The sequence below is a fragment of the Denticeps clupeoides genome, chromosome 20, assembly GCF_900700375.1.
Source record: "Denticeps clupeoides chromosome 20, fDenClu1.1, whole genome shotgun sequence".
In the NCBI taxonomy this organism is placed as follows: Eukaryota; Metazoa; Chordata; class Actinopteri; order Clupeiformes; family Denticipitidae; genus Denticeps; species Denticeps clupeoides.
Genome location: NC_041726.1, coordinates 14,941,231 through 14,957,179, shown reverse-complemented (window position 1 = coordinate 14,957,179; position 15,949 = coordinate 14,941,231).

Here is a 15,949-nt window from a genome sequence, read left to right as displayed (position 1 = left end):
AAGTGGGAGGACAACAGAGCTCATTTCCTCGACAGCCCTGCAAGTGGCTGGACTATTCTGTCAGTGCCCAATCCGTGCTGCTTGCTCCATTCGTACCGCACCTGCGCAACGGGTTAGGGTTAAGTTTAGGCCGTAACATTACGCATGGAACCGATCGTGCGAATGGTTCAGATTGGCCTCTGACATTTTCTATGGGACAAGCGTGTGCCAACTGGCATTATGTTAAACACAAATCTTGAATGGGGCTAAATATCTGTGATTTTTTTTTTTTAAGTGTCAAAGCAGCGATTTGTACCGCTGTGCCACAGACTGGCCGATAAAGAAATGAACAAATCTGGGCTGTGTGGACAGATCCTACTTCTGTCAGGACATGTTAACTTGTCTCGGTCACATTTCAGTCTGGTCTAACAGCATACACAGACACAGAATCCTGGAAGAATCCATGTAATAAGTTGTATGTCTTTGAAAAAATGTTCATATGATTTCTACTTGTGTTCTTGTACACTTTATATTGCGTATCAGATTCAAATATTTTTTATTTGTTTCTACTGACACAAATACCAGCCCATCCCCCTAACCATTAACGTGAGACAACATGGGTCACATGGCACATTCATGTGTAACTTAGTGACCAGTGACCAATGATAAAGTTTGAGTTATTAAACTAAAGGTATTTGCAGACAGTGAACCAAAGGGATTACAATGACATTGTAAAACACTTATGTAAATTAATCTGGATTAACATTGGTAGCATGTGTGCCAAATGCTGTAAATGTAAAAAGTGAGAATGTTACTTTGTTATGTAATGCTGAGCTAAACATTGTTACTCACCAAGTACTCTCCTTCATGAAAATGATGGAAAAGTTGCTTCAAGAATGGTTTGAGTAAAACTACAAACAGCTTGAGGTCTGTGGGATGTGCTGGAAATGAACTCGTCTCCGATATCTGATGCTAACACCACATCACACCTTCAGAACAGCATCCTACTCAGAACCCCAACCCTGCTCAGCGTTATGATATACCGTACATCGAATGTGAAAATATTCCACTGGTGCGTCATTGTTTTTATTACATCTTCTTACATTTTACATTACATTTTATTCAATCTTCATGTGTACTTTGTTCTCATGAAGTAACCTTAAAGTTGGGTTAATTTCCGGAAGATTCCTAAACACCAGCAAATTACTGCTGGACCGTGGTGCATTTGTCCGTATACATTTTTAATCTGCAGTATTGGCAGTTACATACTCTAGGGGGCAGACATGTCTGAAATCATTTTTTCACCTCTTGAAATTTACTGAAGAAGGAACAATTGTTTGGTTTTTTTTTTATGTGTGGGACAAAAGACATTTTGATGAGTCTTGTAGACATTAATACATAAATCAGCAATCATCCTACACCTTTGTGTGAATGAACAATGTAAATCTGTTGTTGATGGGCCATGGTCCATGTGTCTGAAGTGTGTTATGAGTGATGCACAAACCATCTCAGGTATTTCTGTAATTGCGCTAGTTGCCTGTGACAATATGTGACAAACCAACATCATGTTAAGACAATTCATCTTAAAGCTTGCATGGCCCGTGAGTTCATATCTATGTTATATTATACAACACCCATCAACGAGTGTGACGTTCATTTGTCCTCATTAATGTCAGATACACCCCAAAGAGAAATAGCTGTGTCATAATGCAAACTGTACTTGGTCACAGTACTAGCACAGAGGCCAATCTATATGTTGATGGCACCAAGAGCAAAAAAAAAACGTAGACAGAAACGTTGCCCATATCTTTAATACTTCCATTACATTATTTCACATATAAGCTCAATAAACGTCATATCAAAGCAGTTCTACGACCGTGGTGTTTTCCTCTCGGACGTTCTGTAAAAACACCCTAAAACACCACATCTATTTGCACTGGGCCTCATACATCCAAATCAAAGCAGGAAAATGAATGGTCAAGTCTCACACACACAAAATGTGGTTCCATTAGATAATTATACCCCAGCACTGCGATAAATGCTGCTGGTTTGGGTTCGTCTCATTTTTCGGGTGAGGTTGCGCTCGGTGGCCATGCTCCCTCCTATAGATTAACTATCAACAATCAATGAATTGGTAATACCTATCGTTGGTGGGTGTGCTCATCCTGCACCTGCATGTCTCCTGCTTTCTTGGTTCCTGGCATAAGCCTCTTCAAAACCGTAAATGAGACACATTCAGCAAACTGACTGGCATTCCAGAAAAGCCTGTTTTATTACATGGAAGTCAACACTGTCTTAAGAAGTCACCCTCTTGTCTAAATAAATATGCTCTTGCAATTCTCATGCAGCTCAGCCTCGTAAAACATGACAAAATGAAGAAAGTCAAGTTGCCGTCACACTGGAGCAATGGGTAAATTTAAGCCAGTTGCGTACTTTCCGGAGTTGGACTTCCATCATTCGGGTTGCATTGTTTACTGTAAAGAGAAAAGTGTCAACGTGAAAAAAAGAATAAGTAATATTCCAGGTGTCACTGAACGATGTTAAACATGCTGCCACACGTGTCATTTATCTCAGTGTCACGCCCTCAGTTCTTCGGTCCTGTCGGCCCTCGCCGTTTGTCACGCCCTCGGCTCTCCTGATCTCTCTGTCTTTGCCTGTATTCTGTCTCAGCTCACAGGTATCGTCACCTGCACTGCCCCTGAGTTACCCTGCAGCACCGCGGTGTATTTAAGGGCTTGGTTTTGTTCATGGCGGGGCTGGGGCTCTTTGTCTGTAGCTCAGAACTCTTTTTATTGTTATGGAAATGTTCTTCTCGTTGAGATGTTCGACCAGAGCTGAGAAAGCTCTGGTCTTCTTGTACAAGGAGACAAGTCAGCACGGCGGTACAGGCTTGTCTGAAGAGGAACAGGCTGTCTGTACCTTTTATACAGTAGATATTAGATTAGTACAGAGAGGGGAACTTTCCATCATGCGTCAGTGTTCATATCTGTCAACAAGTTCAGTTGTATCAGTTGAGACCTTCGGCGTCGCCTGTCTGCAATAATACACTCCTGAAATCTTCAGAAGTTCAGACTGACCCAGATACAGTTAATGTGACTCTCATATATGAAAAGATGCTTAATTAAGATTATATTCTGATTAGTTAAATATAGTGGAATAAAATGAGTAAAGGACAACAGCAAATGAATAAATGGTTATATATGGATATAAATGAATAAAGTATTAAATAATTCTAAGTTGTGCATAACTGCTCTTGGGTCCTCCATCCCCCAACATGACACTCATGTGTCTCTGTCCTCAATAAAGAAGAAGCAGCACAAAGGCACATCATGAGAGAAGCTTGTCGGCACACCAAAGATGTTTCTTGGGTGTGTCAACCACTGTACGGTGATTGCAAAACTCAACGCTGTTAACTTTTTGACCTTGTCCTCCTGTCCTGCCCTGCGTCTGAGAGTGAAATCTGGGATGAATGTTCACTTACTATCCATCAGAGTCCTTCTTCACAAAGTCACATATTTTACTGCGCTGCTCCATCTGCTGTTTAAGTGTACTGATATCCCCACTCAGCTGGGTCTTCAAGGAACCGAAGTTTGCTGCAAGTTGCAAAAAAACACACATAGTTCACACTGCATACTTGAAATATCAGCAGTATAAGACCATAGAGTTTTTGTCTGAAAATTCTATAAAATATCTGGAACTATTTCCAAAACCTTACCATAAAAAGAATGCATAGCAAACGTATAGAGAAACCGTAAATCTGACGCTCAGTTTGGGGGCTTAGATGGTTGATTGTTGCAGTCTTTTATTAATAATTCCTTAAAAATTAACGGCAATTCGAGCTTTAGTGGAATGTGAAAACGTTTGACTGACAATTTTGGTCTGGTCTGTGTGTCGAATCAAATCTAAAATTAATGACAATTTCTGTCACATGACCAATGTCACTACCAAAACCATGTGCAAAACTCCTAGAGGGACTGGTAAATATATCCATGCGTTCTCTATGGTGAGGCTCTTCAGTAAATTCATGACATGTCCATACCCTTTAGTGGAGCATTTCTTTAAGGAACTTTAAGGATTCATACCTTCAGCATCCGATTTCTCCTTTTCCATAGTCTGAACTTCTTCTCCCAGTTTTCCCTGTGTTAGAAGAATCAAGATGTCTTACCTGTTTATGCCAGTCTTGCATATATACCTGCACACTCCACTTGCTTACGGCTGTGTATTCCCATGAACGTGTATGTTGGTGTGCTATTTAAACATTGCTCCTCTTGACAGGACACGATTTGCACCTCACCTGTTCCCCTTGACAGTCCGACGCTTCCTTAACCTTCGTGTCTTTTTCTGAAACCACCGATTTCAGTTCCTCCTCCCTCTGCGCCACGGCATTTGTTTTGCCCTCCAGTTGCTTGATGAGAAGATGCTGGAGGAATGTCTGTTCCTTGGCAAACTGCTCCCGCGCCTTCAGCTTTATGTCCAGACTCAAGCCATCCTGTTTCAGCCTGTCCATCATTGACCGTTGGCCAAAAACGATGAGAGTCAGTCCCATTGTCAGTAGCAAAGAGAGACCCACCCAGACTGCAGATTTCATGGTCGAGAATGAGAATTCGGAGGAATAATAAAAAAAAAAAACAGATATATATTCCGGCTTCTCTTATCTCATGAAGATAACTGCTCAAGGCTTTTTTTTTGTTTTAAACACCTCACAGCTGCTCACTCCATCACCACATGCTGCACCAACGAACAAAATGGAAATTTTGAAAGAAGGGCCGCCTCACCCTTGCTGTGCATAACCAGTATAACTGGTCCAGTATTGAAAGATTCACGTCACAAGCAAATGGTTTTGAGGAATGGCATGAGTGAAACTGTCAATGTCAAAAATAAGGAAATTAAACAGAAAACTACAGAGGGAAAAATGTTTCGTAAATGAAGAGAAAAGAAAACAGCCTGTTTTTCAAATCTGGCCATTATCAGCTAAACAGGTTTACCCTGTTCTGGCACTGTGACTCATAATTGGCTCCATCTTGGTCGTTTCATTTGAATTTAACAGCAGGGACCTACTGAATTGTGTGTGTATGTATGTGTGTATATATGTGTGTGTGTGTGTGTGTGTGTGTGTGTGTGTATATATATATACACACACACACACACACACACATACATACAAACAATTTTTCATGGAACCATAATGCTCCTGGTGCTGTATGTGCTTCCAACTTGGACAGGGGTCAGAATGCAGTCAAATCACCTGAAGCGTATCATTCGCCCGGCATTATCAGGTGTTGAAGAACCTGTAGGATGAGGCAGCATCATTACTTCCTCCCACGCTAATCACGGAGACACCCCGCCACCTAACCTGTCCTGCCACATGTAACCAGTAATGACGTTTTTTAGTGAGTATGGTGTGTTCATATCATGAAGTGATTGTCACTTGTGATGTATGTATAGCACACGGTGCACACAGTGAAATTTGTCCTCTGCATTTAATCATCATCCTGAGTGAGCAGTGGGTAGCCACGACTGGCGCCCGGGGAGCAGTTTGTGGTGCTTTGCTCAGTGGCACCTTGGCGGCAACCTTCTGATTACGGGGCCACTTTCCTTCTGATTATGGGGCCGCTTCCTTAACTGCTAGGCCACCACTGCCTAGTGAACTGCGGAGTGAACAATTTATAGGATTAATGAAAATGATTGTTTTTGTCATTGTGATACAGTGCAGCAAATGTGTCCTCTGCATTTAAACCCATCACCATTTTTGTAAGCAGTGGGCAGCCATGAAAGCCGCCCGGGGAGCAGTGAGTGGGGACGGTACCTTGCTCAAGGGGACCTCAGTGGCACCTTTCGCTTACGAGTCCATTTCCTTACCCACTAGGCCACCACTGGCCCAAAAGTTGCCCACTGTTGTGCCAGGGATGGATCCCTGCCGTGACCCGTATCGCCACAACGCAGAGTGCTAACCACTATACGATCACGGTGAGCTACTGGGCCGGTTGAAGGATGGATGTGTTTCAGGTGAGACTCAAAACCGGGGCTGCCTGTGCCAAAGACAAGTAACGTAAGCGCTCGGCTATGGGGTACTTTTAGGTAAATGTAGTTGTAAGGTTTTTTACTTTTGTAAGCAGACACTTCTATACAGATTCCACATTGTGCCAGGTCACGGGAGACACAAGAAAAGAAAAAACTTGCAGCGATGGTCAGTGAAGAACAGGTTCAGATTTATCTTCCCATAAACATATTTTATCACCATGAAAGCCTCTTCAATGTGCTTGAGGTGTTGCCTCCACATGTATTCAAAATCGGCCTCCATGGCCAGCAGCTGCTGCCTTCCTTCCACTGGAAGAACCCAGGTCTTCAACATCTTTTCTGAGAAGCTGCTGCTTCACCTTTAAAACCTCAGATAAGAACCTGCCTTTGCACAATTTGGCAATGTCTGGTTCCATGATGTTGATGCTGAGTGCTGCCTGCTGACCTGTTTCATAAAAATGCATCAAATGGAGTATTGAGAAAAAAAAAACTAGAAAAAGAGTCTGGAAATGATTGTTATGACAGGCGCCCGGGGAGCAGTGTGTGGGGACGGTACTTTGCTCTGTGGCACCTTGACAGCTCGAGATTCAAACCAGCAACCTTCTGATTATGGGTTCGTTTCCTTACCCGCTAGGCCACCATTGCCCGGTATTCAAGTATTTTTGCCCTGTTTGCCATTAATGAATTAATTCAAGTTTTTAATCATTCAAACTTTGCATGTCCTACAAGCTGCATTGCATGAAATTGGTTTTGAATGTTATCCATTAATCATCACATCAAATGGTTTCTTGCAGTCTCATGATTAGGCGTGTGCCTGTATTTCAGTGTCTGGTTATCTGATTGTGATTGTATGTAATGAATAGTGCAACTGTTGGCCTATAATGACAGCGTTTTAATTACTCACGTGCCCAATGGAGGTGCTTTTAGTGGTGGACACGAGTCGGCATGGGCACCTGGACCAGCCTTTTTTTTTTTTTAAATCAGACCCAGCATTACAACATTTATTTCTTATATAGGCCAAAATCACAAACAGTATATCTCAATGGGCTAAAGGGCCTTACCATTTATCAGCAATTTGTGCTACAGAAGCTCTTTCTTTGAACTTAACAAACACCCTGCTGCAGGTTCGCTGTGGTTCCTCGGATCTCTTAATATTCCAGATCAGGAACCTCCCACAAGTTTAGGAGATTTTATGACTCTTTTAGTTTGTACAGTTTAGCCCCTGTTAAAGTGAAATCCATACGCTTTTTTCTGCTTCCAACAACTTTTCACTTGCTGCCTAATATATATCACCACTTTCATGTGCCACTGTAACAGGATAATCAACAATGCTCACTTAACCTGAAGTAACTAGAACCATTTCTACACGCTTCTGTTATCAAAGGTTTGAACCACAATGGGACAAGGAACATGTTCAAAACCAAATGCAAATTCAACGCATACAGCTGTACACATATACAGTCTTTCTGTTTTGCCTCTGCAAATGTAACTCCCATAAGAAATCAGAAATAACCCCACCATCGCCTACATAATGACTAAATATGTACTAATACTCAAAAGTCACCAGAACTGGAACAAGGACAAATGTATACAAGGAGCAGAGGATGAAAAACGGGGCTTGGCTGCAGAAACTGAGTGGTTATGACCACTTAATCCTACAGGGAGTAGAATGGCCTTAAGCAACAAAGCAAGGTGAATATATTCTGATATGATATAATTGTGTGTGACCACTTGACATTTTAGGCGTGACTGTTTCTTGCATGCAGTACACTCTAGTTTCTTAACCTTTGGGGAGGTGACATGTAAACCTATTGATGAGTCAACGGTCTAATCTTAAGAGATCCGAGGGGTTTTATGGATCACATGGATTCAGAACAAGATGTGATTTAAAAAGATCAAATCAAATAATTAAAATCATAATAAAAAAGGCTTATTTTGATGGTTAGGTAGTAAGGTAGCTGTTTATTCAAAAGCTTCACTCTCACATGCACCACATACAATTGCAGCCTTGACAATGAGATAAACACCTGCAATTCTGATTTGTCATTAGCCATATAATTCTATAAATAATTTAGCCCTCTTATGAATTATTGAATTAATTGGACAGCAATGAAACACATGTTGTGCAAACACACCCGTGTTTGCCTATTTCAAAAAAGTATTTACCATGCATGGGTGTAGTTGGCCATGGGGTAAACCAAAAAAGGTGCCACCTGGCACTTGGTTGATAAGGGGAAGGCCAGCTGAATTTAAAGCCTGACCACTGGACATCCCTTCAGTCCCCATGCCAGGCTCAGGTAAGTCCTGATGGATCATCAGCTTTCTGTTGTACTGGAACACTAATACTATAGGCAGTAACTCTCTGTTTCCTTTGCTTGTAGTCATGGAGGTGAGAGGGATTCTGTGCTGTTTTGCAGCTATGCTCCTGTGTGGTAAGTTTTTTGTTTTTAAAAATTCCTTTAGACAGTGATTTAATAGATTAATATAGTAGTATTATACCACATCAGCAGTGCATATCTTAAAATATCATACCGACTAACTTATTTTGTTTTACTATCATAATATATAGTAACACCTACCAAATTGTTTCTAATTGTTAAGTTTCTAATAAGGGCTTTAAAATGTTGATATTATAACAATTTGAGTGTCAGTTTGAGTTTCAGTGAGGTATACTAACAATAATGCACAATAATGTTCTAATTTAACACTAATACATTAGAAGTTGGCTCATACCATGAACTATCAGAAGAGAAGATCAGTGCATAAGTACTGATCACAATAATCACAAGCCTAATTCTCCATGATCAAACTGTTAATCTTAGAATTAACCATCAAATTCAGATTTTAGTTGTCACGTACACAGTCATACACGTTATAATATGCAGTGAAATGCTTGTGTGACTGCCATTGACCTCAATATTACAAATGTTGCAAATATTCAAGTGTTACAAATATGCAAATATTGCAAATATAAACAAATATTACAAATGTACGTTTTAAAACATAAATTAAATGTAACGAGTAATCATTACATCATTCCATTCAGGCAACAAAACTGAAAGGTCCATTCAGTGTAAGCATCAATGATGATGACCTTAAATGGTTTAATATTTATTTTAGTATATTACGTTAATATTACATCAGCATAACAAATGCGGCTTGGGAAGATAAAATATGTTCAGTAAAATTAAATAGCACAGACTTTGCATTATTTTATGAAACAAAAGGATTGTACTGATTTGTTCTCATTAATTACCTGACTATCATGTAGTATTGATTTTTACTTTTTAAAAGATGTGTATTTGCATACATTATATAGAAAATATTCAAATGGAGGCGAATAAATGAAAAATGATCTGGAATTAATTCAAAATGTTTAGTTAAAATCAGCATTCCACACAATTACCAGAGGGGGAAAAAAAACAGTAACATTTGTGCACATTGGTTTGGAGCAGACAGGGCGAATTTCTTTTCTCAGAAATGTAGAACAATGGTGTCTATTTTAAAGACAGGTATGGGGCCCGTTTAGCAAGTCGTTCCTTCAACAATAGTCATCCGATCCGGATCTGGCAGTGAATACCTTCCCATTCTGATGGACAAACTTTAGTGATATACTTTACTATTTCTGTGCCAGAAAATCACAATGTATGCTTCAGAATCTTCACAAGTGCATTGCATGATCAGACTGGGTGTTCAAGTGCATTAAGTGTAACAAAGACTGTAGCCATTATGCAGTTCACATATATAGAATGACTGTAACACACCCATTTGTCAAAGTGCAACACAAAGAGCCTGTGCAGGCCGTGCATGACTGTTATTAAATATATAATTTCTCTTTATCAGTGGCATGCAATTACATTGATAATGGTTTATTTGCAATGCAAACACAGAACACTGATAAGACGATAGGTGTGCTTTTTTGAAGCATGACACTTAATCAATTGACCATTTTAGGGCTGAGCTCAGCAGGGTCACCAATTGCTCCTACGGATACGGGCAAATGCTGGGCCATGGGCGACCCTCACTACCACACATTTGACGGCCTGTACTACAACTTCATGGGCAACTGCAGCTACATCTTGGCGAAAAACTGCCACGAGGACGCCACCCATCCTGCCTTTGAAGTGGATGCAAGGAACTACAAAGATACAAGTTCAATGCTCACTGCAGTTGGTGAAGTGACCATCAAGGTCTATGGCTATGTCATCCAAATGGTGCGCTCTGAGTTCAGCATGGTCAGGGTGAGTTCATTCACTGCACTGTATTGTAAATTAGCAGCAATTGCTCATTGTTCAAAACTTTTTTTTTTAATTATTATTATTGTTTCCTTGATTTATTGTTCTGTGTAATTGTCAGGTCAACTATGATGTCTGGTCCCTGCCTGTTACCCTGAAAAGTGGTCAAGGGCAAATTAACATGATCCAGAGTGGTCTGTCTGTAGTCTTGTGGACAGACTTTGGGTTGACAGTCCAGTATGACTGGGAGGAATACGTCTTGGTCACAGTGCCCAGCAGCTTCATGGGAATGATGTGTGGTCTGTGCGGGAACTTCAACGGCCAGCAGACAGATGACATCCCCTCGTCCAATGTGGATGACTTTGGCCATAGCTGGAGGGTGCCAGGTCAGCCCGGTGAAGCCTACTGCAGCGATGAGTGCAGCGGCGAGTGTGGAGGCTGCAACTTCATTAAGCGCCTGGCAGCCGACGTTTTCTGCAGTGTCCTGACGCCCATTGTGGATTTCCAGTTCAGAAACTGCCACTCCCTCATCAACTCAAAGACCCTTCTGGAGATGTGCAAGTTTGACTACTGCAGGGGTGCAAGTATGAAGAACTACATTTGCGACACCTTGCAGGTCTACACAGACGCCTGCCAGCGAGCTGGTGTCAAAGTTTTTGACTGGAGACACCTTGCACACTGTCGTAAGTAAAACTGCAACTCAAAAAATAAAATGGCTGTAACATAGATTCCATCGAAGTGTATTAACTCGAGCCTCGAAGAGCCACTGAATTAATCTAACTTTATTCCTTCAATCCATAGCCAATCCCACTTGCCCAGACAACAGCCACTATGAACAGTGTGGGAATGCCTGCCCTAGTACTTGTGGCAACCCAGTTGCACCGTCTTCATGCACTTACCCATGCGTCGAGACCTGCACCTGTGACACCGGCTATGTGCGCAGTGGAAAGAAATGTGTCCACCAGGACGAGTGTGGCTGCCAGTACAACGGCCGCTACCTCCAGGTCGGACAGTCCTTCTGGGGCGATGACCAGTGCACCGTCAAGATGACATGTACCACAGGGGCCAAACTCCAGAGCCAGCAGACCAGTTGCCCATTGGGTCAAACCTGTGAGGTGATTAATGGGATCCGGGACTGCTACCCATTAACATACGCCACCTGCATGGTGTCTGGTGATCCCCACTACATGACGTTTGATGGGGAAACGTACAGCTTCCAGGGCACATGCGTGTACCAAATGGCCGGGGTCTGCACAAAGAAAGCTGGCCTGGAGCCCTTTAACGTGCTTGTCCAAAATGATGGCCGAGATAAGAAGATAGGATCCGTTACAAAGCTGGTGGAGTTCCAGGTCTACGGAAACACCTTTGTGATCACCAAAGAGCACCCTGGATTGGTTATGGTAGGTTCCATGTAATTTGTCACTCTGGAAAAATATGTTGTGGTTGTTTTTTTAACGTTCTAACCTCTTTTGTAGATAAACGGTGAACTGACCAACATGCCTGTAACAGCAGTTTCCGGCAAGGTGAAAATCTATGCCAGCGGCTTCTTTGCGGTCATTGAGACTGATTTTGGGGTGAAAGTGTCCTATGACTGGAATGCTGTGGCCTATGTGGTGGTTCCCAACACGTACATGGGCGCTATGTGTGGCATGTGTGGGAACTTTAACCACAATGCCACTGACGACTTGCGTATGAAGGATGGGACGGAAGCAAACACCGCCCAGGAGCTGGGTCAAAGCTGGCGCGTGGCCGAAATCCCCGGCTGCGTCGATGGGTGCAAGGGTCCTTGCCCCGATTGTGACATTACCCAGAAAATTCAGTACGAGACCAACGAGTTCTGTGGCATGCTGAAAGATCCTTCCGGTCCTTTCCGCGACTGCGTCTCCAGGATTGATCCGAGCGCCTTCTTCCAAAACTGCCTCTATGATGTTTGTCTGTACCAGGGCAAAGGAAGCATGCAGTGCAAGAGCCTTACTGCTTACACCACTGCCTGCCAAGCTAAAGGCATCACTGTGTACCCCTGGAGAACATCTTCATTCTGCAGTAAGAGCACTACAGCTGAAAAGCTATTAGAGTTGTACTCCTTAAAGGTCCCCCATTATGCTTTTATATCGGCCTTATTGGTCCCCTAATACTGTATCTGAAGTCTCTTTCCTAAATTTAGCCGTGGTGCAGAATTACAGACTCTTTGATCCAGTCCCACAATGAGATTTCCCCAGGATGCACTGTTTCTGTGTCTGTGGCTTTAAATGTAAATGAGGAGGAGAGAGGCGGGACGAGGAGGAGACAATTTCCTAGCATGTTCTATTCTTGACAAGTTAGGCCTTATCAGGGCTCTTAGTTTTGTAACTCAAAATCTATCGAAACTGAACGAGAATTGCTGGTGTCTTCCTCTTGTAAGTCGTTTTGGGTAAAAGCGTCTGCTAAGTAAAGTAAAGTAAAGTACAGTAAAGTAAAGAGCAGCCTATAGAAGTTGAGATGGCATTCGCCATCCAGATTCGACCATCTGAGCTCGTAGTAGCCTAGTGGGTAACACACTCGCCTATGAACCAGAAGACCCAGGTTCGAATCCCACTGACTACCATTGTGTCCCTGAGCAAGACCCTCTGGATAAGGGCGTCTGATAAATGCTGTAAATGTAAATGTAAATCTGAGCTGCTGCTCTCTGTGAAACAGAATGGCCAGAGCACACTTTACCATTTACCTATCACCATTTCTAGCAGCTGCAGACTAGGGGATCTTATTTTAATATTAAATAATCTCACAAAGTCCATTTTTCAGAATAAGGGACCTTTAACGCAGCAGCATGCAAAAAGAAAATTCTTTTCACTCAGTGGTCCACATAAATTTTTAACTTCTTCCTCATCATTTGTGCAATGTGTACTAGCAATCAACCATGAATAAAGAACACAAAGAAATCCATAATAATTTTCAACTGTTTTCCCCATAGGCATCCAGTGCCCAGCCAACAGCCACTATGACATTTGTGTTAGTGGATGTCCCACTAACTGCCAGAATCTTACTATATATGAAAGCTGCAATGCTCCATGCCAGGAAGGTTGCACCTGTGACAGTGGCTACGTTGTCAGTGGGGTCCAGTGTGTCCCATTGTCACAGTGTGGCTGCCAGTATAAAGACAGATACTACAAAATCGGGCAGGTTTTCTATCCAGACGGCCTATGTGCGGAGGAGTGTGTCTGTAATGGAAAAGATGGGGTAAGAGGATACTTCAAAGCCTATACCCAGAATTACAGTCCTGCCAGTCCTAGAAAGGTCATGTCTTTGATCTTTGATGTTTTTCAGGTGTCATGTAAGCAGTTCACCTGTGGCCCCCAGGAGAAGTGTGAAGTGAAGAACGGCGTCAGATCCTGCCAGCCCACTGCCAAGGGCGTGTGCTCCATATCTGGAGACCCCCACTACAATACTTTCGACAATGACACCTTCACTTTCCAGGGCACCTGTACGTACATAGCCGCCGAAGGCTGTCACCTGGAAGGCACTCACCTCAGTCCCTTTTCCGTGGTGGTCGAAAACGAGAAGTGGTATGCCATGTCTGACGACCCAAATGTTTCCGTTGCCAAGCTGGTGGCAGTGGAGGTTTACGGCATGATCATTATCCTGCGTAGGAATCAAATTGGACTGGTTATGGTTGGTATTCCGTGTCCTACTATGTCCTAGCTATGACATTAACAGTAAATCTATGGTGCAGATTCTTGAGGCATTATGGGTCCCGGTTTTCTTCCTCAGGTCAATGGTGCAATGACAAACCTGCCTCTCAACCTGAATAATGGACAAATTAAGGTCTTCCAGGATGGAACCAATGATGTCATTTTGACTGACTTTGGGCTGAAAGTGACTTATGACCTTGTGTACCATGTCACCATCACTGTGCCCAGTAACTACTATGGCAAAACGTGCGGCCTTTGTGGCAACTTCAATGGTAAAAAGGGTGACGAGTTTCAGCTGCCTGATGGCAAAACTACCAAAGACCTAAATGCCTTTGGGGCAGCATGGAAAGTAAGTGTGCCAGGAGTTGTGTGTGACAATGGCTGCAGTGGTGATGTGTGCCCCAAGTGCGACCCGAGCAAGCAGCCCACAATCGAGTCCGACTGCTCTATCATCACAAACCCCAACGATCCCTTTGCCGCCTGCCAGTCCATTATAGACCCTGCACCATATTTCAGAGATTGCGTCTATGATGTATGCATTGTGGGATCAACAGGAAACACCAAGATGCTCTGCCATAGTATAGCAGCCTACATGATCGATTGCCAGAACGTTGGAGTGCAAGTTCAGAACTGGAGGTCTGCCAACTTCTGTCGTAAGTATTCAAAGGCCCAAAAGGTCCGCCAAACCAACTATTCATTCAATAAGGTCCGAAAGCAGATTACTGGCTAAACATCTCTCTCTGGTCCTCAGCTTTAACCTGCCCAGCCAACAGCCACTATGAAACCTGTGCTGAGACCTGTGCAACACCCTGCCCAGGCCTCTCTGGCATTGCCTGCACCGAAACCTGTGCTGAAGGCTGCGCCTGCAACACTGGCTACTACTTCAACGGGAGTGCCTGTGTTGCACTGGATCAATGCAGCTGCTACATCAACGGATACTCCGTCAAGGTAAACGCCAAAGAATCCTGATGTTCTGGAGAATATGCCAGGCAGCATGCTTTCAGTGTCAGGTAGGCTTTGAAGGTAACCATGTTATAATAATTTGACCTCTTTTCTCAGCTTGGACAAGCTATTGTGTCCGAAGATTGCCACTTCATTTACATCTGCCAGGCATCAGGGGTAGGCCTGATCGAGCCCTTAATTTGTAGCGACAACGAGGTCTGCCAAGTTAGGAACGAAGTCCGTGGCTGCTTCCCTAAAGAGTGCGTAGTGAGCACCAATGGAATGGTCACCACATTTAATGGGCTGGATAGCGAAGTCAACCTTAGCGGGGCATATGAGATAGTGAAAGTGTGCAACGAGAGCCAGGATGACTTGTACTTCCGGGTCGTGGTGAAGCTGCAGTCCTGTAAGGACACCGGCAAGATGAAAGCTGTGGCTATTTATGCCTTCTTCCAAGACCACATCATCACCGTGAATGACAAGTTTGAGAGCTGGGTAAACGTGTTTACAGACATTACATTATTAAGCTCAGGTTTCTTAGACCATGTTTGTTAACCAGCATTCCCCTCTTTTACTGGTAGGTCAATGGCAAGAAGGTTTCCCTACCCAGCCAACTGGAAAAAGACATCTCAGTACAAGTCTCTGAGAAAAAAGTAGTAATTGAGAAGAAGAATGGCCTTAAGATGACTTACAGCCAGTCGCTTGAGCTCACAGTAACAGTCAGTGAGAAGGTTGCAGACAAAGTGTGCGGCGCTTGTGGAAAAACCGCCAAGGCCAATCTGCTCAGCTACCTTCCTCAGGCTGGCTTCAGCCAGAAGTACATGGATAAGTGGCTGGCACCTGACTTTCCAACCTGGTACGTTCAAGAATAATATTATCCTCTGTAGTTGGTCTTGGTCACATGCTTGTTTTATAATAAAAATATTAAAATGCAATTTTTTCCCTCCTTTACAGCTATTGAGAAATGCTGTTCAAAATGGACCTTTTGATCAGACTACATTCTATTTAAATCACACTAAAAAGGAGTAAAACAGTAGTTAGACTTAGAATGTCAAATATGGTAGTTAAGCAGATCAAATAATCTGTTAACAAATGACAGTTACAGGG